The sequence below is a fragment of the Suncus etruscus genome, chromosome 6 (genome assembly GCF_024139225.1).
Source record: "Suncus etruscus isolate mSunEtr1 chromosome 6, mSunEtr1.pri.cur, whole genome shotgun sequence".
Taxonomy (NCBI): Eukaryota; Metazoa; Chordata; class Mammalia; order Eulipotyphla; family Soricidae; genus Suncus; species Suncus etruscus.
Genome location: NC_064853.1, coordinates 95,570,718 through 95,597,251, shown reverse-complemented (window position 1 = coordinate 95,597,251; position 26,534 = coordinate 95,570,718). Strand labels below are relative to the sequence as shown.

General features: G+C 39.6%; 1 pseudogene; it reads left to right on the top strand.

Moving 5' to 3' along the window:
* The window catches only part of LOC126011829 (40S ribosomal protein S3a-like), a 53,270-nt pseudogene extending 27,074 nt beyond the window's left edge, over positions 1 to 26,196 (top strand).
* Positions 26,197 to 26,534: the final 338 nt, after the last annotated feature.

Sequence of the window (26,534 nt, the reverse complement as noted above, 5' to 3'; positions counted from 1 at the left end):
GGCTTTCCAGTACCCTCTGTTCTCCAAAACTCTTGTCTATGCTACCTGGGAGTTTCTTTCTACAAAGATCTCATTTCCTCAGTATGTTTCTGAAATACCAGAGTTGCCTCACTTAAATCTTTCTTTTTTTTCTTTTTGTGTTTTTGGGTCATACCCAACAGCACTCAGGGGTTACTCCTGGCTCTATACTCAGAAATCACTCCTGGCAGGCTCGGGGGAACCATATAGGATGCTGGGATTCAAACCACCAACCTTCTGCATGCAAGGCAAACACCTTACTGCCATGCTATCTCTCCAGCCCTACCTCACGTAAATCTTCTTATCTTCTTCCCAGCTGTTTCTTCTCTACTACTGGAGTGATTCAGTCATCACAGGATGTGCTTCCCACTTTGGTTAACATTTAAGTTATCATGGCTTTGTTGGATCTCAACTAGCAGGAAATCATTAAGTTTCATCCCTTACATTCCTTGTTTTACATCTGGATAACTTATTTAATGCACACACCTTTTTTCCCCTTTTTTGGGGGGGCAGGGGATCACACCTGGTGATGATCAGGGGTTCCTCTTGGCTATGCACTCAGAAATCGTCCCTGGCTTGGGAAACCATTTGGGATGCCTGGATAGAACCCAGGTCCGTGCTGGGTCACCCGTGTGCAAGGCAAATGCCCTATTGCTGCACTACTGCTCCAGTCCCTGCACACACCTTTTTCTTTTTTAACTTCTTAGCTGTGCTTTCAACTCTTTTATAACTTCAGATTGGATAAAGAATAGAACAATAGTTCATAAACCACTAAGAAGAAATAAAACCAATTATTTTCAAAAATAAGTAAGATGCCAAAGCCTGTGGCACAGGTAAGATACACAACGCAAATTGCGGACTTCACTGACACCTGGAATGACAAATGTCTTGGGTATGTAATATGATATAACAAATCCTCCCAACCCCAGTTAAGTCACTTAAAATAACGAACCCTTGTTATCTCACAAGGTATGTGAGAGTCAGCCTGGGTGGGACTCAGGAAGCCGAAGTCAGACAATTGCTTGAAGTGTTTCCATCTGAAAGCTTGACTGGAGTTCAAGGAACTACATCTAAGATTGTTCATGTATTCAGCTGCTTGCAGGAAGCCAGAGTTCCCTGCCACATGGGCCTTTCAACAGGGCCATCTGTGTGTCCTCGTGACAAGGCACCTGACTATCCACACAGCAAGTCACTAAGAGCAAACAGAAAGCAGTCGTGCTTTGCATGACCTAGTTTAGGGGTCAGCAAACCTTTTCTAAAAGGGCTAGAGAGGAAAGACTCTGAGTGTGTGTATCACCAAATCTTTTGTATCTACTAGCTTTCAGCATTGGAATGCAAAAACAGCCATGTGAGAAGTACAGTCTGTAGTGCAAGCTGGTTTCTTAAAAACCTTGGGCAGCCCAAGACTATGGCTTTCCACTCCCTGATCAGATCCTGTACTGTCTCTCTTTCTATCCATTTACAGTTGTTAAGACTCCAGCCCATACTCCAAGGAGAGGAATTCATCTCTGCCTCTACACATGAAGAATAAAAGACTGTCTGGTCACAATGGGCTTATCACCCTGTAAGCAGAATACTTAAATGGTTTCCTAGGGTTATTGTAACAAATCAAAAAAATTGTGTGGCATCAAGTAATAGACACATATTCCTTCACAGATCTAGACAAGACTGGACAAGTCAAAAATCAACTTATCAGCAGGAATGGCTGAGATTTGGCCCAGGGGGCTGAAGTGCATGATTTCTAAAGTGGGAGGCCTGAGCTGGAAACCTATGACCTTTTGGTTCCCTGAGCACTGTGTCAGAAAGAGCCCCTGAAATAGTAGGAGTAACCTACTCCTCATCCCATTCCTTGCCTCTTCCTCAGTTTCAGAGGTTCCTAGAACGCTGGGTTCCCTTGGCTTGTAGCAGCCACTCCAGTACCTTCCTCTGCTACCACATGGCCATCTCTGTGCAAATGTCATATGCTCTTTTCTGCTTATAAGAAATGACTACTAGGCACAAAGGCTGTCCTACACCATCACACCACATAGCATGGCCTCTTCCAAACTCCTATCCACCTTGGAATGTGTGCTTATTTTGAATGAGGGTCTTGGCAGCAGTTTTTTGTTTTTGGTTTTGGTTTTTGTTTTTGGTTTTTGAGTCACACCTGGCAATGCTCAGCGGTTACTTCTGGCTCTATGCTCAGAAATCGCTCCTGGCAGGCTCAGGGGACCATATGGGATGCTGGAATTTGAACCATCATTCTTCTGCATTCAAGGCAAAAGCCCTACTTTCATGCTATCTCTCTGGCCCCTTGGCAGCAGTATTTAAGTCAATAGGAAGCCAAGAAGGACTGAGTGGGCCTTCTTCCCAATGCTCAGTGTCCTACACAGGAAAAAGAGAATTCCAGGAAAGATGTGAGGGAAGTTATGTGGAAGCCTTGGTATCAAGTACAAACTCCTTAGCTTGTCAATAAAGCTGATTCTAATGGGACCCTACTAACATCTCAGGCCCATTTCAAGCCATGCCTTTCTTTAGGCTCTATTTAGAATGAATTGCTCATCCTCCTTAAGATCTTGCTACAGTCTCTTCCTAAAACATCTGGTCTCCTTTGTCTGCTTTTACTTATTTTGTTTATTAGGTTTTTGTTGTTTTGTTTTGTTTGTCTTACTTTTCTGTTTGTTTATGGTCACACCCCAACAGAGCTATCTATTCCTGGCATTCTGCTTAGGTACAAACCTTGGCAGTCCAATAATAAAATGTTATAAACCTATAACATCATAATAATCATAACACAATTATCCGACAATCTTATTCAGATCTGTACACATTTATGAATGTATATAGTAATCTACACAATTTTCTCTTGTGTATGTATTCATTAATCCATAAATATGGATAAGATACTAAAGAATTTCAATAACACATGTATCTTTCATGCTACCTTAATGCAATATAATTCTACTTCACTGTGTTTTTTGTGTTCCTTCTGTCATATATTTTATAGTTAAATGTTTTATAAGAAAAACTGTTGAAGTTCATGGAGCAATCATAATTTGTCCTTTGTATGGTTTTAGCCTACATAATGATTTTTTATTGTCTCACAATATTGTGCAAAGTGAGAACTGTAGGTATTTCTGAAATATATTCTATTTTATTTTCTTTAAGCATTTTAGCTGTCACTGTGTATTGGATATGTGTATGTATTTGAATGGTTGCCCTAGAGCAGAAGTTAGCAGACTAATCTGAAGCTAGCTGGCTGCCTATTTTTATAAAGGGCACTGTATTAGAACACAGGCCATCCATTCAGTGTGTACTGTCTCTGACTGTTTCCAGTTGAGTTGGCATCAAGGTAAAGGCTCAGGTTTTTATATTGGACAGATCAGTCTGACTCTGGTTCCACTGTCTCCCCAAATGCCTGACTTTGGGCCAACTGTCAGCTCTGGGACCCAATGTTTCCATCTCAGGAATGGCATTTCCTGGAATGGAGTGATAGTACAGTGGGTAGAATGATTGTCTTGCCCAGGATTGACAGAAATTCAATCCCCAGAATCCCCCAAAATTCCCTGAACCCCATCACAAGTGATTCCTGAGCTTCGAGCTAGGAGTAAGCCTTGAACACTACAGGGTGTGGGCCCCCCAAAACAAATAAAAAACATGCCATTATTATCTGATTCTTTACAGAAAAAGTTTCCTACTTCCTGATATAAAGTGGTGGTCCTTAAATTTTAGCCTGAATTGAAGTCACGGAAATGTGATCATGCCTTACAGAGGATTTCTGATTCAATTAGGTCTGATGTGGAACCAGAGTTTCATTTCTAATAAGGTTCCAAGTGATGTTTGATGATACTTGTTTACAGGCCACTCAAGAATCTTTGTTTACTCTGAGTCTGTGATATCCCAAAGGACATTCATTCAGGTGCTGGTGAGGTGGGGCTAGAGGTAAGGTGTCTGCCTTGCAAGCGCTACCCAAGGAAGGACCGTGGTTCGATCCCCCGACATCTCATATGGTCCCCCATATGAGAGCCAGGGGCAATTTCTGAGCGCTTAGCCAGGAGTAACCCCTGAGCATCAAACGGGTGTGGCCTGAAAAACCAAAAAAAATAAATAAATAAAAAATAAAAAAAAACATTCATTCAAAAGAACATGTGGGGGCAGGAGCAATAACGCAGAGAAGGGCGTTGCCTTGCACACAGCTGACTCAGGATGGACCTCAGTTCAATCCTTGGTGTCCCATATGGTCCTCCAAGCCAGGCGCAATTTTTGAGTGCATAGCCAGGAGTAAGCCCTAAGCATCACCGAGTGTAGCCCAAAAACAAAAACAAAAAAATAAAACAAAAAGAACATGTGTACACCACTATTCACTGCAATTCTTAGCACAATAGCAAGGATATGAATCACACTTGAGTGCCTAACAACAATGGACAATTTAAGTGTGAGATATATATCTTTCTATATAACACAATGAAATACTATGCAGCTGCAATAAAGGATGAAATCATGCATTTTGCTGCAACTCAGATCAAGTTTGAGGATATCATGTTAAGAAGAAGGACAAATATGAGCTGAACTAACTTATCTATGGCTTTTAGAAGAACAAGATGAAGGCCGGAGCGATAGCACAGTGGTAAAGTGTTTGCCTTGCACGTGGCCAATACAGGATGAACCCTGGTTTGAATCCCGGCATCCCATATGATCCGCCAAGCCTGTCAGGAGTGACTTCTGGGTACAGAGCCAGGAGTAACCCCTGAGAGCCAAAGGGTGTGACACCCCTGAAAAAGAGAAAATGAGAAGAAGCTTCATGGTATCAAAGGGGGGATGCCTAGATTACTCTTGACCTGAGATCACAAAAATGAGGAGAAGAAAGGAATCGGGGTAAAGGTAAGTAAAAGGCAGATGGAGGTAACAGGAGCAGGAGCCAGGAGCCTTAAGAACAACAATGGTATAAAGTTGTCATATATGTATATATCTAAACTACAGAGCTAACAATACTGTAAGCATGAAATCTAAGCTAAAACAACCAAACTTTAAAATGTGCCTGTTGGGGACCGTTGTTATAGTATAGCAGGTAGGGTGCTTGCTTTGCATGTAGTCAACCCAAGTTCAATTCCTGGCATTCCTTATAACCCCAACCACTGCAAGGAGTAATTCCTAAGTGAACATCCAGGTGTAACCCCTGAACATAAATGGGTTTGGCACCAAAACAAAACAAAAAATGCCTATCAAGGAGATGGAGACAGGCGGGGTGAGGTAGAGGGGTGGAAGAAAACCCCACAACAATGGTGGAGGGAAATCAACACTGGTGCTGGGATTGTTGCAGCAACTAGGAATAACTATTTAAATGTTGCTGCTTTAATGTTTAATAAAAAATACTTTAAAAATCCCAAATCATTAGAACTTGGAGTTGAGGCCTCTGACTGGTTGGTGAACTCTCAAGTATAGGTAGTATCCTATACAAGGGGCAACATTTTCACTAATACCATAAGGGGCTCTATGAGTGTTATACATAACTCTTTGTTTTTGTTTTAGGGCCACATCCAGGGATGCTCAGGGGTTACTCCTGGCAGTACATGGGGGACCATATGGGATGAATGGAATTGATCCTGGGTTGTCTGGCTGCATGCAAGGCAAGTGTTCATCCAGCCTACTGTATTATCATTGCTTCAGACTCTGAAAGTAATTCTTGCTACCACCAACAAAAATATTAAAAGGAATCACTGTTCAAAAGATAACACTATGTAATTTTAACTTGTTACAATCTATTTCATATTAAATCACATCATTCCCACTTTTATGCTCAGTGTATATTTTATGTCTTTAATAGCTCCCTTTTGGTGGAGAGAATTTCCAAGCAAGGTAAGAGGGTATAGGACTTAATCTGAGATACCTGACCAACAAAGTCTGGTGGTTTGGTGCTCAAGGGTCTCCTGGGTACCACCCAGAAGTGCTGAGAGGCTGTGTGATGCCAGGGTTTGAACTTGGGTCCGATAGATGTGAAACCTATGTCCCTGACCTCTGAGTCATCTGGCCTGCCCTTGTTTTACACTCTTAGTTAACTCATGTGTTTCGTTAACTCAGTCTTTGCTTTAAATTTAGCTTGAAAATTAGCACACAGTGAAATAGGCTAAAAATTTTAAATTTTCTGTGAGTTTTGACTTATATCTAGAATCTTATAACTGCTGCCACAATCAACCCCCCAATTAAAGGGTCTTAGGGAAAAGCATATAAAAAGTGGGGAATTTGACAACTGACACGAAGAGTAAAAAAAAAATCAAAGGAAAATTATAGGAATTAAAAATGATCAAACTGAAGAATTCACTTGACGGGCATTAGGGGCAATGCCACTAGTGAATAATTTCTCTAGTGGTTTGTAAAGAGTTCTCATTGTTTCTTTATTCAGTGAACCAGCACTTGCAATATCCACTTTTCTGTTTAATTCCCTGTCTGTTATTTATTGTATTTGCCTCTATAATGTTAATTTGAAGGGTTTTTTTTTTGGGGGGGGGATTAAGGGGAATACTTGGCTATGCTCAGAACTTACTCCTGGTCTGTGCTCAGATATCACTACTGGTGAGTTCTGGGGATCATTGTGGTACCAGGAATCCAGCTCTGGTAGGCAAGTACCTGCTGTACCTGCATCACCCTGGGCCCCTAGTTTGAGTTCATAGTGCATTCTTTGAACACCATGTTCTTGAACCTCTCAACTGGAAAAAGTTCTGGCAAAATCACTTCCCCTTTCAGTTTCTCAAAGCAGTCTTTCTGCTCCCTTTATTTTTTTACTCTTCCTACAGATCTTGCTATTTAATCCTTTCTAGAAAATAGATGTATAGCAACCTTCTTCAACTTTTCAAGTTTATGATCTTATTTAAATTGGGTTTTCCCCATTTGTGAGATCCTGGTGATTTCAGGGAACTTAAGTGAAGAAAATTGTCTAGATAGATACCTGGCATCCAGGCACCCCACTTCCACTGCCATCACCTTATTAAATTCTGAAAGCTCTAAAGACAATGGAAAGACCATCTTGAAATGATATTTGGTAGCTGCTTTCAATTTTATTTGAGGTGTAAGGGGGTCAATGTAGGACCTCATAGATAAGGCATATCCTCTGCATTGGTGCCATACTGCTGGCTGGGGTTCACAGCTCATAAATATTCTATGCTGCTTTTACTTATTTGGGTTTGGGGGCACATCTGGCGGTGTACTCCTGGATCTTTGCTGAGAGATCTCACTGAGAGGTGCTCAAAAGCCCATATGTGGTGCTTGGGATCAAATCCAGGTCAACTGCATATAGGCAAGAGCCTTTATTTCTATACTATATCTTCAGTCCCTCCACTCTGATTTTAATAAAGGCTCAGGCTGTTTCAAGTGGAATCAAGGTTTCTTTGCTGCCAGGTCCAGGTTAAGAAACAGATGAGTTACATAAACATCTTTCCATTGGATGCCCCTAACCCTGATGTGCCCTCTGTGTTCATCCTAATAAGACAAAAAAAAAAATGGATTTTTAGCTAGAGTGATAGTACAAATGGTAGGGTGCCTAACTTGTAAATAGTCAACCCAGGTTCAATCTCCGGCACCCTATATGATCCCCTGGTACTCACTAGGAGTAATCTCTGAGCACAAAGCCAGGAATAAGCACTGAGCACTGAAGAATGTGCCCCCCCCAGACAAAAATAAATAAATAAAAATTGGCTTGTCCATTTCTAGTGTAAAATCCTTTTGTCGCCTACATTGTTGGCCTGCCTTTATTTATCTGCCACCATATCGGTCTTGCCTGTTTTTCTTTGATGACGTGTGCCATAAATGTGGAGAAGGGTGTGTTTACTTTGGCTTGCATTTGTTGAGAAGCAGAAACGCGTTTGTTTTATACTTTCCAGGTGTTCCATAATTGTCTTTGATGTCTGTGAAATATCCTGTGTAAACTGTTTCCATGAAGTTTGTATTGCAAAATGGATTTGTAAATAAATTTGACCAGAATTCATCACAGCCTTTTGCTATGGAAATTGTAAGTATATCACAGGATGCATTCAAGATTTCCTCATTAGGACTGGGGATATGGCTTAAGTGGCAGAATACATGCCTTACCTGAGTAAGACCATAAATTTGTTTTGTTTTGTTTTGTTTTTGGGGGGAGTCACACCTGGCAGCGCTCAGGGGCCACTCCTGGCTCTATGCTCAGAAATCGCTCCTGGCAGGCTAAGGGGATCATATGGGGTGCCGGGATTTGAACCACCGTCCTTCTGCATGCAAGGCAAATGCCTTACCTCCATGCTATCTCTCTGGCCCCAAGACCATAAATTTGATCCCTAATACCACATGTCCCTTTCCTCACACACATTGCACTATTGTTGGTTCCTGAGCATTGCTGTGATTATTCCTTAAATTCTAGAGTCATATTTAAAGTAGTATATTTATCTGCTTAGCATCTGCTTATTTTCTAGTGAGGAAAACTGTGTTAAGATCTTATTGTCTAAGGGTCGGAAAGACAGTAGAATGCTTGCCTTGCATGCAGTTGACCTGGATTTGATTTCCAGTACCCCATTTGTTCCCCTGAGTCTGCCAAAAGTGGTCTATGTACAGAGCCAAGGGGTAAGCCCTGAATTCAACTGAGTGTGGCCCAAATAAACAACAACAAAAAAAAATAAAACAATATATTAAAAATAATCTCATTGTCTGGAAGGGTGTGTGGAGAGATAGTATAAAGGGTAAGGCTCTTGCCTTGTATGTGGCCGACCTGGGTTTGATCCCTGGCATCCCAAAGGATGCACTGCCAGGAGTGAATCCTCAATACAGAGCCAGGAATAACCCCTGAGCACTGCCAGAAGTGGCCCCCCTTCAAAAAATACTTAAGAACAAAAGTATTTAAAAATATTATAAAAAAGTAAAAGATCTAGGAGGCCAGAGCAATAGCTCAGAGGTAGGGTGTTTGCCTTGCACATGGCCGACCCAGGACCGATCTGGGTTTGATCCTTGACAACCCATATGGCCCCCTTAGCCTGCCAGGAGTGATTTTGAGCATGGAACTAGGAGTAAACCCTGAGCACTGCCAGGAGTAGTCCCAAAACAAACAAACAAACAAAAAAAGGATAAAAATATAAATAATAAATAAATAAAAGAGGGGCTACGGTCGGGCATTTTGCCTTGCACGCGGCCAACACAGGATAGACCCTGGTTCAAATCCTGGCATCCTATATAGTCCCCTGTGCCTGCTAGGAGTGACTTTTGAGCCCAGAATTCCTGAGCGCCACCAGGTGTGACCCAAAAATCAATCAATAAGCAAACAAACAAACAAACAAACAAATAAAAGATCTCATTGTCTAAGAAACCCAAAAGTAGACTGAGATGATGAAAAGAAGTACGATATTAGAAAGTATCTGTGACCAAGTTTGGTATGTTTGTGTATTTATTATACACACAGCCACATACAAACATCTGTGTGAATACTGTAATTGAAGTAAGCATAATCTTTTTCTCTTTATAAGACTAGATTTTGTATCAGAAAAGCTAATCATTGGCAGATCTAAAATAAAAACTTTTTGTTGTTTGTTTTGATTTTGGTTGTGAGGTCACACTCATAGGTGCTCAGGGTTTACTGTTGACTCTGCGCTCAAGAATCACTCCTGGAAGTAATAAGGGAATCATATAGGGTGCTGGGGATTGAACCTATGTCGGCAAAAACAAACAAACTGGGGGGCTGAAAGGAATCAAAAAAATTAGTGGAACGAAGTTAACATTTATGGTGGAATTGATGCTAGAAAATGATATGTCCTAAAACTGAACTATCAATAACTTTTGTAAACTAAACAATTCTTTTTTTGGGGGGGAGGTCACACCCAGCAGTACTCAGGGGTTACTCCCAGTTCTATGCTCAGAAATCGCTCCTGGCTGGTTCAGGGGACCATATGGGATGCCGGGATTCGAACCACCATCCTTCTGCATGCAAGGCAAACGCCTTACCTCCATGCTATCTCTCCGGCCCCATAATTATAACAATTCTGTAAATAAAAATTAAAAGATAAATAAGAAAATATCTTAAGAACTTTTCTAAAAACCTCCACACAACCCAAAGTTATTATAAAGACAGCTCCTTACACATCATTGTTTGATTCCTATTACTTGTTTTCTTCCATCTTTTTTTCCTGGTATCTTTTTCACTAACTAGGGCGAGATTTGGGTCAAATTTAGGTTTATGTGTGATGGTCAGTGTTGGTGTTCTCTGCTTTCTCTTCTGATTCATTCATTGCTTTTTTTTTTTTTTTTTTTTTTTTTTTTGGTTTTTGGGCCACACCCGGCAGTGCTCAGGGGTTACTCCTGGCTGTCTGCTCAGAAATAGCTCCTGGCAGGCACGGGGGACCATATGGAACACCAGGATTTGAACCAACCACCTTTGGTTCTGGATCGGCTGCTTGCAAGGCAAATGCCGCTGTGCTATCTCTCTGGGCCCCATTCACTGCTTTTTAAGAGACAACCCATGTTTCATAAATATAAGTTTATTTCATAGGTGGCAACAGTAGGTAGAGGAATCTGTAAGTGAAACATGAATCAAAAACTAAGACTGTCACAGGTTAGGAATAAAAGGAAAAAAAGAAAGAAAGGAAGTAAGAAAGGAAGAAGGAAGGAAGAAAGAAGAAATAAAAATAAAGAAGAAAGAAAGAGAAAGAAACAAAGAAAAAAGAAGGAAGAAAGAAAGGAAAGAAAGAGAAAAAAACAAAGAAAAAGAAAGAAGGAAGGAAGGAAGGAAGGAAGGAAGGAAGGAAGGAAGGAAGGAAGGAAGGAAGGAAGGAAGGAAGGAAGGAAGGAAGGAAGGTAGGAAGGAAGGAAGGAGGAAGAAAAAAGTTCCAAAGTAATTTAGAACTAAAAGAATTCAAGAAGCTACACAAACAACAAAGGCAAAGGATTAGCAACCAGGTACTTGACAAGGTAGTGAAGGGCAGAAGGGACCAAACAATATTTGTAGCATGAGATATCAGGAATTGAACCAGGTTAGCTGTGTAAAAGTCAAATGCCCTACCTGCTGTTCTACTGCTCCAGCCCTTATATATTTTGTTTTTATAATTGCTCCTTTCATGTCCTGCTCAAGAAATCTTTATATATCACAAAACTGCTAAGATATTTTTCTAGGTTTCTGATTTTGAGTTTTATTTGAGATCTATGATCCAAGTAGATTAAAGATTAAATTAAAAGTGTTTGTTTAGGGCCCGGAGAGATAGCACAGCGGCGTTTGCCTTGCAATCAGCCGATCCAGGACCAAAGGTGGTTGGTTCGAATCCCGGTGTCCCATATGGTCCCCCGTGCCTGCCAGGAGCTATTTCTGAGCAGACAGCCAGGAGTAACCCCTGAGCACCGCTGGGTGTGACCCAAAAACCAAAAAAAAAAAAAGTGTTTGTTTAAGGGGCCGGAGTGGTGATGCAAGCAGTAGGCCTTTTGCCTTGCACATGTTAACCTAGGACAGACCTTGTTTCAATCCCTGGCATCCCATATGGTCCTTCAAGCCAGGAGCGATTTCTGAGTGCATAGTCAGGAGTATGAGCATCACCGGATGTGGGCCAAAAAGCAAAAAAAAAAAAAAAAAAGTTTTTGTTAGAAGCAAAAAAGACATTGTCTCTTTGTTTTCCTGGGAAAATTAATTTATTCCAGCATTATGCCTTTAAAGTTCTTCCTACTGAACTGATTTGTCATCTTGATCAAAAAATCAACTCACTTATGAGTATGAGTCATGATTCTGTTATTTATTATTTTAATGATTTATTTAAAGCAATTTGATTATTATAATTTTGTAGTTATACTAAAATTTTGTACTAAAATCATATATTATAGATCATTCACTCCATCTACCTTTTCAAGATTATTTTTGGGTAGTAGTAAGATCCTGGATTTGGTCCTGGGTTTGAGTACAGCAAAAATAGACATGTTATTTCACTTTATTCCACATCTAGTAAATTAGAATATTTAGTAAATTCTTCAAAGTGACTGCTGAAACTTTTGAGGGATTGTGATAGACCTCTAGTTTGAGGGAGAACTGGTATTTTAGCAATTTTGAGTTTTTAAACAATGATCAATATATATATTTTTCATTTTTATAGAGATTTAAATTTTCTTAGTAAAATTTTGTAGTCTTCATAATAGAGAGGACTTCCACGCTTTTAAAGTTTTATTAATATGTATTTACTATTTCAATGAAAATATTTTCATTAACGTTCTAATTGTTTTATTATCTTGAATAAAATGTTTCAGAGCCACTGTGACCTTGCTAAATTAGTTAATTCATTACTAGTTTTTTTTGGTTTTGTTTTGTGTTTTTTGTTTGTTTTGGGGTTTTTTTTGGGAGGGGTCACACCTGGCACCACTCAGGGGTTATGCCTGGCTCTATGCTCAGAAATTGCCCCTGGCAGGCACAGGGAACCAAATGGGATGCCGGGAATCGAACTACCGTCCTTCTGCATGAAAGGCAAACACCTTACCTCCATGCTATCTCTCCAGCCCCTAATTCATTACTTGTATATTACAGGTCTAAAAGATTTCCTAGGAACAAAAATCAAAATATATGGGGCCGGGCGGTGGCGCTAAAGGTAAGGTGCCTACCTTGCCTGCGCTAGCCTTGGACGGACCGCGGTTCGATCCCCCGGTGTCCCATCTGGTCCCCCAAGCCAGGAGCAATTTCTGAGCACATAGCCAGGAGTAACCCCTGAGCATTACTGGGTGTGGCCCAAAAACCAAAAGAAAAAAAAAATCAAAATATATGTGAATAAAGACAGATTTTCTTTCTGAATTTTTTTCTTGACTTATAACTGTATATGAAAAACTAAACTACATATGTGTATGTATATATAATATATCAGATATAATATATTATTTTTATATATTCATTCATTCATTTCTATATATTCATATACATATCATTTACTTTTCACTGCTGGATGTTATTTTGATTTTACAAATGAGAAAACTGAAGTTCCAAACTGTGAAAAATTTTAGCTGGTTAAGATGTCACATTTATTACCAGATCTAGAATCTAAATCCATTTCTCTTATTTCATGCTTGTACCTAGACTACAAGTTTGTCTATTTAAAACATTCAGAGGCATAAATGCAAAAAATGTTATTAATTTAATAGAACAAAATCCTTTTAAGTTTTGCAGGACCCAGGAAGATAATATATCAGGTAAGGTGCTTGCCTTGCATGCATCTGACCCAGTTTTGATCCATTGTACACCATATAGTTCCCCCAAGCACCGCCAGAGTGCACCACCATCTGAGTGTAGAGCCAGAAGTAAGCCCCAAGTACTGCCAGGTGTGAACCCAAAACAAAAATACTAAATAAAAACACCAGTTTTGCAGAAAAGAGGGCAAGTTTCTCTAAAATATAAAAAATATGTTCAACCCCAACAATAAATAAAAGAAATAACAATTGAAATAATGTTTAAATGGTGAGGCCCTTATAGAAGACAGTTTAGTGGTTCCTTAAAAACTTAAGAATAAGAACTGGAGTGATTGCACAGAGGTAGGGTGTTTGCCTCCCATGCGGCAGACGCAGGATGAATCTGGGGTTCAATTCCCAGCATCCCATATGGTCCCCCGAGCCTGCCAGGAATGATTTCTAAGCTCAGAGCCAGGAGTAACCCCTGAGCAACACCGGGTGTGGCCCCAAAACAAAACAAAACAAAAAAACTCTACTCTTTAAATAAAAAGAGTACATATTGATTGTTTTGGTTGTGTTTTGGGCTTCAACTGATTGTGCTCAGGGCTCACCGCTGATTCTGTGAACTGGGATCATCTTAGCAGAGCTTAGGATACCATCTGTGGTGCTGGGGATCAAACTGGAATGAGGTGCATGCAGGGTAAGTGTTTTACCCCTCTACTATCTCCTGTCCTCATATTAAGTTTTTTATGACTTATAAAAACATTAAACCAAAATTTGCCATAAATACTAAAATAAATTATACTGGAACCATATATTTTTGGGGGGGCCACACCTGGTGATGCTCAGGGGTTACTCTTGGCTATGCGCTCAGAAATCACTCCTGGCTTGGGGGACCATATGGGACACCGTGTTTTGAACCAAGGTCCATCCTGGGTCAGCTACATGCAAGGCAAAAGCCCTACTGCTGCACCACTGCTCAGGCCTCTGAAAATTAAAATATATTTTAATATATACCAAGTTAGCAAGAAATCCCAAAGTTTGGTAACACTAATGGACAAGGATAGGAAAATTGCACTCTAATTTGTTGTCATGGAAGCCCAAGTAGAAATGACACTGGAAGGCACTTAGGCAATATATATGGTACTTTTTCATCTGCTGTGGGGAATTTCATTTTATAACATCTGTATGTATGTACGAAATAACTTATGTGCATTATTATGAAACTTAAAACTGATTACAATCTGAAGATTTGGGTATCAAGCAAAGTGTCCATCACTGGATGACTGATTAAATATCATAGAGTACGTTCCATGCCGCTATTTTTTTTTTTGGTTTTTGGGCCACACCCGGTGTTGCTCAGGGGTTACTCCTGGCTGTCTGCTCAGAAATAGCTCTTGGCAGGCACGGGGGACCATATGGGACACCGGGATTCGAACCAACCACCTTTGGTCCTGGATCGGCTGCTTGCAAGGCAAACGCCGCTGTGCTATCTCTCCGGGCCCCCATGCCGCTATTTTAAAACAAATAGTTTGCAGCATGGGAGGTACTATAAAGTTATGGGAAGAGATCCAATATGAAAGTCAAAAAAAAAAATTCAGATCAGCATGTGTAATCTGAATTAAAAGGAGGGAAGTAAGCATTTATTCATCCATTTGGATTGTCTTTCATATACATCAAGAGACTTTGCAACCTTCCCATGGCAAAATGAAACAGTATTTTGAGGACCCTGAGCAGACATAGGAACTTTGCTGAGATGCAAAAACTTTTCAATGTACCTTTTTAATGTATTAATTTTGGAACTGCTGGTTCACGCAACCTACTCAAAAATCAAAGCACTACTTTAAGCAGAAAAAGTCATTTGCTTAAAATAAATACATTTTAAATGTCATTTAAATGACATTATTTTGTTCATAAAATGAATTTTTACCAAATTTCTGTCATGTATCATATGGCCACTGTTTTGGGTACTGGCAATACAACACCAAATAAGACAAAGTTCTTGCTGTCGCAGAACTTAGATTCTGGGGGAAAGACCAAATACATACACACATTCACACACACACACACACACACACGCATTCATACCTACTACACACACTTACACACAAATAATGATGTAAGTGGCAAAATTCAATAATGCCAGGTAGCTATTTTTTATTTTATTATTGGGGATGAGCTACTAAGAGGTGCTCAGGAGCCCCTCACAGCAATTCTTAGCCAACCCACAGTGCTCTGGGGACCATGTGGTACTGGAGACTGAACCAGGGTGAATCACATGCAATCAATGTGCCTAAATCTTCAGATCAGCCCAACTAGCCCAACTGTTTTCTTAAATAGCAGACCAAAGCAAAATGAGCAATAAGAGGAAAGGTAGTGGTGGGTAAGGTAGTTGAGTAGAGAACTGAATGAGGGAAGGAAAGAAACTCTGCAGGGGAAATACCTTCCACAGTACAAAGGCAATGGGAGAGGAATAAGCTTGATACACTGCAAGACAGCTCAAGCACTCAGTAGGAGCAAGCTGAAAGAAAAAAACAGTGCATGGCCCTGGTGTTAGACACAGTAGGAAGTGTGTGCTCTTTGCAGGAATTGGGCCAGGGGGTGTTAGGGACAATTATTGGGAGATTTAAAAAATTCAAGACGCTTGATTAAACTTCAGCCAGGACACACTGAATAATGTTCCAAGCTGTTAAGAAATGGAAATATTTCAAATTCCATTAAGAAATTGTTGCCTTACTCCTAAGAGTGCCCTTTGCCAAGTGGATTTCTTTCCTTGGGAACTTCCTTCCACTCTCCAAGTGTCCTGCTCTCACCCCGTAGTCCAACAAGTACCTAAATAACCTAGCTCAGGAGTTGCTAGTTCTTCAGTGAAGTGAACTATATCAGGAGCCTGAAAATACTGAGGTTGAGGACTCATTCAGTCACTTCATATAGTCCTAAGGTCTGTGTGGGGAAGAATGTCTTGGGTTCCTTTTTACCAAGGGTCAGATGGGGCAATACCATCACCTGGGCTCCTGCTTAGTCCGGTCAGAACACGAGGCAGGCTAAATAGACAGGCTGTTTCCGTGAGGTCCAAATGGCCACAGAGGCAAGGGGAAGCCAGGTGTGCTTGTACATGAACAAGCTGTCGTCTTCTCGGCACTACTTGAGTGATTTTTAAGGCTGCTGGCTAACAGCCAGCCTCTATAACTTTTATACAACATATTAACCACATCGGACATTACTTCTATATGCAAAGGCAGGAAATTGTTGTGTTGTAAGAAGTCCCTTTTTAAACAAAACCAAAACACAAGACACTCTTAGGCAAATGGGAACTACAAAATTAACAGGCGTAACATCCTCCCGCACTCTAGAAAGCCAGTGTTTGTGAAGAACCCGTAATTTCTGAAATCCCAATATCAATATGGAACTACAGCAGCAGAAATACATTGACCAATTTACATAAGCAGTGTGTTTTACACACTACTGTAGTTGTACTACATATGTCCCAACTTCAAAAACAGATTTCTCCAAAGCTGCATGACATTTCTAAGGCTGCTTGCCATTTCCATCCATTTCACAGTTTCTTCTTTTTGAAAAGAAATTCCGCTGTTCTTAAATCTCCAATCCCAACTTCTTTTTTTTTTTTTTTTTGGTTTTTGGGCCACACCCAGCGGTGCTCAGGGGTTACTCCTGGCTGTCTGCTCAGAAATAGCTCCTGGCAGGCATGGGGGACCATATGGGACACCGGGATTCGAACCAACCACCTTTGGTCCTGGATCGGCTGCTTGCAAGGCAAACGCCACTATGCTATATCTCCGGGCCCCTAATCCCAACTTCTTATTACACTGTATTAAGTCTTCTCATTCATTTGACTTTTTTGAACACCAAAACTTCTTGCTTAAAGTATCTAAGAAACTGCACAATATGGTTGCATGCAGCCAAATTGGGTTCAATCTCTAACACTCCATATGGTCCTCCAAACCTCCAGGGAGTGATCCCTGAGTGCAGAGTAGGAGTCAGCCCTGAGCACTTCCAGGTGTGACTAACCACCCCCCTAAATAAAGTAAGGAGAGACTATTAAACATTTACTAACATAAACCTGTAACATGGACATAAACTAAAGAAAAAATTCATAGACAGTACAATGAGGAGAAACCTAACTTCTACTTAGATATGATCCCGTGGTATCATGCATATAATCACTTACTTTTATTTTCTGTATGTAAAATACCATCCTTCAACTACAGATATCAAAGTTCATTTTACACGAGCAGAACCTGTTTTGAACAGAACACCTATTAAGAAATTCCATGGCTTTCCTTTTCAAAGAATAAAACTACTTGTGAAATACTGAAAATGTATTTGAAGTAAATCTAGTCCTCAGGATTGAGAGCCAGGGAAAGTCTTGTTTTAATCTTACACGAAAAGTATTCCTATAGCCTTTCTTTAAAATCAGGTATCATAATAATTTTTTATAAAAACAACTTACAGCACAGCGAGCTGAAGTCAGGACAGACAGTCTGAACCAACCAGCAACATCTACTTCCTCTCAGACTAAACTTTGCTCCTGTCCAAGTTTAGACAGAAACACGTGTACTGTGGCCTGAGAAGCTGCCACCAGTGCAGCCAGGTGGGAGGGTTTGTTCACTTAACTTTTACTTGATAAGAATTATCAGCAGCTTCTGGGAGGTAGAATTCAATAAGGGCAAAACTCAGGTAGAAGGCTACAGGGAAAGTGGAAGAACATTCCAGAAGTGCCGGTGGCTGAGCTTCAATTTCAGAGTCGGTTTTTGCCAATCTGATCCGAGGAGAGGGGAATGTTAAACAATCTCTCCAGTTCTAAATCTCCCCTGAGGTAAATTCCCCCTCCCCCCGTAACTATATATTGTGCAATGAATGTCAGAAAGAAGGCAGAAAGTTGTCTACTTTGGGTATTCAGCCCCTCCAACTTCACTACTAATGGGTACATCTTGTGTTTTCTGCTCCTGAAATCCCTTGCAGATTTAATGGAGGCTAAGAACCCAGACCCTATTCTTTGCTTGAAAAAGGGTTCTGTTGTTTCATCTTGTTTCTTATTTTGAAGGTTTGTTCCCTTTAGAGCTAGTCATTGGCCTTTGAAGCATTCCTTATGATCGTATGACATTCATCACTTAAAGAATATCTCATTGATCCCAGTCAATCTTAGGTTCATCTTCAATTCTTCTTAGTCTGATTTTATTTCCATTGAACCCTTTTTTTTTACCTGGATGATCTGAGAGGCAGAATAATGCCTCCCTCTCAAAAAATAAATATTATAGATGTAAGCTCTAATTCCTAGAATATATTAATGCAACAAAAATAAAGTTACATATATAATTAAGGTCAGATAAGGTTGAGATAAGGAGATTATCCAGATTATTCAAATTCTTCAGAAGTGATGCTTTAGAATCTCCTCCATGTTGGAGACCATGATTATAACTCAGTGGTAAAGCACCTTTTTTATCAAATGTGAGGCTGCAGGTTTGGTTTTTTAGCAGATATACATATGCTGAGTGCTAGTTCACTGGCAAGGATGTTCTGGTGTGAACCCTGGCAAACTAAATGAGCAAGCATCACAACCAAGTGTGCAAGCTCTACGTATGTGTGATCCCAGGCTATCACAACTACAGGAAAGGAACAGAAGGGCTGAAAAAGGCATGAAGTTCTGATGAAAAATGGGTCAAGTATATAGACAACTAACAGAAAAAGGACTAGTTCTAACGCATAAGAATATATTTACATATACTCATTATAGGGTTATGAGTGACTTTCATCTTATTTGACTTGCATTTCAATGCAAATAAAATAGAAGATCATTTTAATCTATCAAATTAGTCAAATTCCAAAAGTCCTAAATCATAACATTGATGGGGCTATGCGTAAATAATAATTGAAAATAAATTGCTTGAACCTTCCTTAAAAGCAGGTCAATAAATTATGAAGGCAATATTTTATGCAATTAAAACTAAAAACATACACATGCAAATTGATATATTTACAGATCTTCACTACAGTACTATTTGCAAAAGTCAAAGATGTTAATTGTAGAGAACTGGTAAATTAAATTCTAGTATATATGTCCACTTTACATTTTAAAAATGGCGATTAATACTGATAAAAAAAATTACCACGCTGGAGTAAGTTTAAAAAGTAAGACGTGGGTCCCAGAGAGATAGTACAGCGGCGTCTGCCTTGCAAGCAGCCAATCCAGGACCAAAGGTGGTTGGTTCGAATCCCGGTGTTTCATGTGGTCCCCCGTGCCTGCCAGGAGCTATTTCTGAGCAGACAGCCAGGAGTAACCCCTGAGCACCACCGGGTGTGGCCCAAAAACCAAAAAAAAAAAAAAAAAAAAGGTAAGACATGCAAGGGGGCCAGAGTGATAGTACAGTTGCAGCATGTTTATCTTGCACACGGCTGATTTGGGGTTGACCCTAGCATCTCATATAGTCCCCAGCATCTCATATAGTCCCCAGAGCATGATGTAACCCCAGAGCATCATTGGATATGAACCAAAAACACACAAAAAATAAAAACAAGACACAGAAAAAGTATAAAGACTATAATGATGTGTATGTTAGAGAAGTGATGAAAGGAGATATGAAGAATTGCTCAAGTAATTAGAAATAGTGAATTATATTTTGATTCTAAGGAAGGTACAGGATAGCTCCAGTTTGGAGGTGGAATGAACCTATTTACTTTTCTCCTTTCTGAATTTTTACTCAAGTTGATACTACCTATTAAAAAATAAAGGGGCTGCAGCAGTGGCACAGTGGTAGGGTGTTTGCCTTGCATGCAGCTGACCTAGGACCGACCATGGTTCGAATCTGTGACATCCTATATGGTTCCCAAATGAGGAGTGATTTCTGAGCATGCAGCCAGGAGTAACCCCTGAGAGTCACCAGGTGTGGTCCCAAAATCCTAAATATAAATAAATAAATAAATAAATAAACTAGGGAGATAGGCCTAGTAGGTGCAAGGCCCTAAGTCTGATCCCCAGTAGCACATACTTCTTCCACATTGCGTGGAGTCACTCTATCCTCCCATCCAGAAACGTTGAGCATGGCCCTAGTAAAAAAAATAAAATAAAAATCAGGGCTAGAGAGAGAGTACATAGGCATAGGTAACTGCCTTGTACATGGGCAACCCTGGTTCAATCCCCAAAACTCCATATGGTTGCTCAAGCACAGGAGTGAACTCTTATTATAGAACAGGAGTAAGCCCTGAGCACAGCTGAACCCCAAAGTCTTCAGCAAGTGAACAAATAAAGATATGCTAATTCTTTATTTATATGTTTATATGCAATTTTTATATAAATATATATATAAATATATATATAATATATATATATTTATATATTTATATGCAATTCCGGAACAGAAAAAGTAGAAAAACCAAAAACATAAAAATGGGGCCATAGCAATAATGCTGTAGATAGGACATTTGCCTTGTAGGCAGCAAACTTGGGTTCAATCCCCAACATCCTATATGGCCCCTGAGCATTACCAGGAGTGATCCCGAAGTGCAGAACCAGGACTAAGTTCTGACCACAGCTGAGTGTGGCTCAAAAACCTAAAGGAAAATTAAATGCAATCACTAGAATCTGGATTTTAGAGAACAATCTGTTAAATATTAATGCCTTAATTTTGACAAAATAACCATGGTTATAGGAAAAAACCAATAAAATAGCCATAGTTATAGAAAAATACCATCATCAAGATTTCTTTTGCAACTTTATTTGGTTTTGTTTTGGGTCAGCTGCATGCAAGGCAAATGCACTACCTGCTGAATGATCACTCTGGGTCCCCTCCTTTTGGAACTTTAATGTAAATTTAAAATTAACCCCTAAATTAGGACCACTTATACTAGCAGCCTGGGGGGTAACAGAGGGGGATATGGGATGCATGCTGGGAATGGGGTGGAGGGAGAACAACTTTGGTGGTGGGAATTCCCCCTGATTCTATGTCAATATATACCTAAAATATTACTGTGAAAGATATGTAATTCATTTTGGTCAAAATAAAAATTATTATATTAAAAAATATCCCCTAAATTAAAGAATGTACTAACACAAGAAATAAGTCAGCCTTAATGAATTGTCAGGCAGTTTATTAAGGTGGGTGGGATGATATGGAGAGGGAGAGATAAGAACTGAAGAGGCCAAATGGGAAATTGGAGGCTCATGGTGGCATGAGATGAGAGAATTCCATTGATGCAGGATCCAAGTGCTGATGGCAGACAAAAGCCCACAGGCCAGGTGGCTAAGGAGAGAGCGATGACTGAAGGCAAAGGAGGTCTCAGAAGAACTCTTGCACTTTGACTCAAGTCCAAATGAACCCACAGCACTGAGATGATAAAACTATGTTTAGTTTGCTAGAAAATTTATGGGTCACTATTTAAAGGTCTGAAACATATAGATGTGGGTTATATCTGTCACAATTGTCAAAATATAAACTATGTAGCAACTGTTATCTATGTAATCTTACAAAGTGCTGCTGTTCTTGCTGTTCTCTCCAAACAAGTAGAAGCAGAGATAAACAGATAGGAATATATTAAGCTGAGAAGCTTCTGCACCTCAAAGGAAATAGCGCCCAGGATACAAGAGCCACCCATTGAGTGGGAGAAACTATTCACCCAGTACCCATCAGATAAGGGGCTAATATCCAAAATATACAAGGCACTGACAGAACTTTACAAGAAAAAAATATCCAATCCCTTCAAAAAATTGGGAGAAGAGATGAACAGACACTTTGACAAAGAAGAAATACAAATGGCCAAAAAGCACATGAAAAAATGTTCCACATCACGAATCATCAGGGAGATGCAAATCAAAACAACTATGAGGTACATCTCACACCACAAAGATAGGTGCTTATCACAAAGAATGAGAACAAGCAGTGCTGGTGGGGATGTGGAGAGAAAGGAACTCTTATTCACTGCTGGTGGGAATGCCGTCTAGTCCAACCTTTATGGAAAGCGATGTGGAAATTCTTCCAAAAACTGGAAATTAAGCTCCCATACGATCCAGCTATACCACTCCTAGAGATATACCCTAGGAACACAAAAAATACAATAAAAATCTCTTTCTTGCACCTATATTCACTGCAGAGCAATTTACAGTAGCCAGACTCTGGAAACAATCAAGATGCCCTTCAACAGATGAATGGCTAAAGAAACTGTGATATGGGCCCGGAGAGATAGCACAGCGGCGTTTGCTTTGCAAGCAGCCAATCCAGGACCAAAGGTGGTTGGTTCGAATGCCGGTGTCCCATATGGTCCCCCGTGCCTGCCAGGAGCTATTTCTGAGCAGACAGCCAGGAGTAACCCCTGAGCACCGCCGGGTGTGGCCCAAAAACCAAAAAAAAAAAAAAAAAAAAAAGAAACTGTGATATATATACACAATGGAATATTATGCAGCCGTCAGAAGAGATGAAGTCATGAAATTTTCCTGTACATGGATGTACATGGAATCTATTATGCTGAGTGAACTAAGTCAGAGGGAGAGAGAATAGTCTCACTCATCTATGGGTTTTAAGAAAAATAAAAGACATTTTTACAATAACTCTCAGAGACAAAAGAGATGAGAAGGTCCAGCTCACAACATGAAGCTCACCACAAAGAGTGGTGAGTGTAGTTAGAGAAATAACTACACTGACAACTATCATAACAATTGAATGAATAAAGGAAGGAAGGAAGAAAGCCTGTCTTGAGTACAGGTGGGGGGCGGGGAGAGGGAGATTTGGAACATTTGTGATGGGAATGTTGCACTGGTAAAAGGGGTGTTCTTTACATGAGTGAAACCCAACTACAATCATATTTGTAATCAAGGTGTTTAAATAAAAATATTAATAAAAATTAAAAGAAAAACAAAAAACCAAAGTGCTGCTGTTTACTTTAGGATTTTTGCAACAGCAGATATGCTAAAAGAGTATAAAAATATCCAACTGATCACATCAACATTTTTGGTAATGAGAGGGGGTCAAGAATATATTAGGTCCTGGGCACAGCGGTGTTTGCCTTGCAAGCAGCCGATCCAGGACCAAAAGTGGTTGGTTCGAATCCCGGTGTCCCATATGGTCCCCCATGCCTGCCAGGAGCTGTTTCTGAGCAGACAGCCAGGAGTAACCCCTGAGCATCGCCGGGTGTGGCCCAAAAACCAAAAAAAAAAAAAAAAAAAAAAAAAGAATATATTAGGTCCTACATTCTTAAACAGAGTGTATGTGAATGTGCCATAGTGAAAATTTTGGTAAAAGTTTTCTGAACATACAACAAAAACGGATACAAAATCAACTGTGTAATATTGATTTAAAGAAAATATGATGTTCTGCTGTAAAAAAAAAATGAACCCACATCATACAATTGTATACGATTGTTTTTTTTTTAATTTTGGTTTTTGAGCCACACCTGGTGGTGCTCAGGGGTTACTCCTGGCTCTGCGCTCAGAAATAGCTCCTGGCAGTCTTTGTGGACCATATGGGATGCTGGGAATCGAACCCAGGTCTGTCCCAGGTTGGCTACATGCAAGGCAAATGCCCTACCACTGGCCCCAGTATACAAGTTTTCTTTCCAGAAAGTACTTCTGATTTAAAAGCCACTAGGTAATGGGATTCCATTTACTATCATGCTTCACCTATTGGGAATTTGGAGTCATGGGATAGTGTCAGCTTTATTGGCAGGAACTTATATCAAAACAAAAGAATGCGAGCTTTGTATGTACTTTTAAGACAAATCCTCATAGTTTCAGCACAGAATGTCTTTATAGAAGGTCCCATAAATGCTTCTAGGTCTATAAATTCACTGTCCACATCCATACAGAAGTAGTAGGGTAGAAATAGTAGGTGGGAAACCCTGATTCAACAGCTAGCTAAGTAGAAGCATGTACTTGTTCCTTTTTTTTTTTTGCTTTCTATGTAAATTTATTTTTATATAAATTCTTTACTTATGTACCATGATTACAAATATGATTGTAGTTGGATTTCAGTCATAAACAGAACACCCCTCTTCACCAGTGCAACATTCCCACCCCCACATGTACTTGTTTTAAGACTCAGGATAGCCATAATTAAAACAAGAACTTTATAAATCAGGGCCTCACACAACAAATTAAAAAATAAATATATTTCACATTCAAAGAAGAAAAAGAATGAACAAAATTCTAAATTGATCATAATCAACACAATTTTTCTATTGTTTTTGTTTATTTGTGTGGGTGTCCCACATCCAGCAATGTTCAGGGCCTATTCCTCACTTTGTACTCATGAATCACTCCTGACAGTGCTCAGGGTCCATATGTAAAGCTGACAATAAAACCAGAGAGAACCCTGTGCAAAACTATCCCTATGGCCCTGCTATTGGCCTTTTACTATTGTTGCTTCACTGCCAGAGACGAAGCTCAGGGTCTGACACACAGGCAGGTGTTCTATCACAGAATTATATACCTGACTCTTAAGTAATCATATACTGTTTATTATTCATGTCTATAACTAGAACTTAGATCTAAATTCTAAGAGGAAAGTCAGTATTAACTCTACCTAGATTCATAATCAATCCTACTTGAGAATGATGGTATATACTAACTGCAAAAAAATATTCTGAGGGCTGGAGCAGTAGTGCAAGCGGTAGGGCATTTCCCTTGCATGCGCTGACCTAGGATGGACTGCGATTCAATCTCCCAGCATCCCATATGGTCCCCCAAGCCAGCCAGGAGCAATTTCTGAGTGCATGGCCAGAATAATCCCTGAGCATCACTGTGTGTGGCCCAAAAATACTCTGAGCATGTATTTGTACATATAATCATACATACACTGTATATGTGGTTTGAGACACATACTAAAAACAGAGGTGTTGACACAAGAATTAGTGCCTATTCTTCTTCCAATTCTAATTTGTATAAAAACAGAAATGTTGACAAATGTGTTGTGCACAGTCAAATGTAAAATGGAAATGCATTTTTATATATAATTTGCTGCCAAGTAAATAAAAATATTGCTGTGGCATTAGGTATTTATAAGCCAGGCTAAGCATAAATCTGAAAGCTTTATATTTATTTTCCATCTAATTGTAAATACCCCTGGTCTAAAAGCCACAAGGCAATACTTTACTGTGTAAAGATTTATTTTGAAGCTTATATGTGAGAAATATATTAAACACTAATAATATTCAGGTACTTCTTGGAAATATCATGGGAAAATTATGTAGGGTTGGGGTTTTTTTTCTAAAATGAATCATCTAGTGTGATGCCACTTGAATAGATAAATTAATATTATCATAATTACCCTAATATAATTCTGGTACTTAGAGAGCTTAACTGTTTGGAAGAAAAGCAACTTTAAGAACATTTGGAACAGTCGAAACAGCTTGTTTGGTTCTCTGAATGGCACCATGGAGGTTGGCAAAAAAACAAAAGCCTTACCAAAGGTGGCAAAAAAAAAAATGAATGGCCAAGGAGTGAGTGGCTGTTTGGGTTTCTAAGGAAGACTGTATGACATGAAAGCACTTGTGATGTTTACTATCAGAAAAGTTGGGAAAATGCTTGACAACAAGGAATCAAAATTACATCTGCTGGCTATATGTATATACTAGTCATGTATTTGAAGTGAGCTTTGCTGATCTGCAGAACAATGAAGTTGTTGTTAAGCTATTTGAACTAATTACATAAGATGTGCGGGGAGGGGGGGCAAAAACTGACAAACTTTCATGGCTTAGCCCCACCTGTGACAAATGTGCTCCATGGCCAAAAAATGACAGACCAGGAATAAAGCTCATGTTGATGTCAAGATTACTGATGGTTAATTGCTCCATCTATTCTGTGCAGGTTTCACGAAGAAACACAACAATCTAATCAGAAGACTTCTTACTCTCCGCATCAGCAAGTCTACCAGATTCAAAAGAAGATGATGGAAATCATGACTTGAGAGGTGCAGACAAATGACTTAAAAGAGATGGTCAATAAATTGATTCCAGACAGCATTGGAAAAGACACAGAAATGGCTTGTAAGTCTACTTACCTACTTACTCCAAGATGCCTTTGTTAGAAAAATAAAAATGCTGAAGAAGTCTAAACTTTAATTAGGAAATCTCAAAGGACTCCATGGGATAGGCAGTACTAAGGTTGAAAATCTGATGGATGTAAAACCATCATACTAAGAATCTTTAAAATTCAGACTTTCATTCGTAACAAAACAGTATATTCATGTTTTCTTTTTTATTATTTAAAGAATAATTTAAACAACCAACTTCTTTCCTAAATTTTTGAGTTTCTGGTTTTCTGGTATGTGGGTGTAAGTGTGAGCTGGTGCTGCTTGGGGGTACTCCGGCTTTGTGCTCAAGGGTGACACCTGGAAGTACTTGGTGGCCCATATATGATGCTGGAAATCAAACCAGTGTCAATCAGCTGCATGCACAAT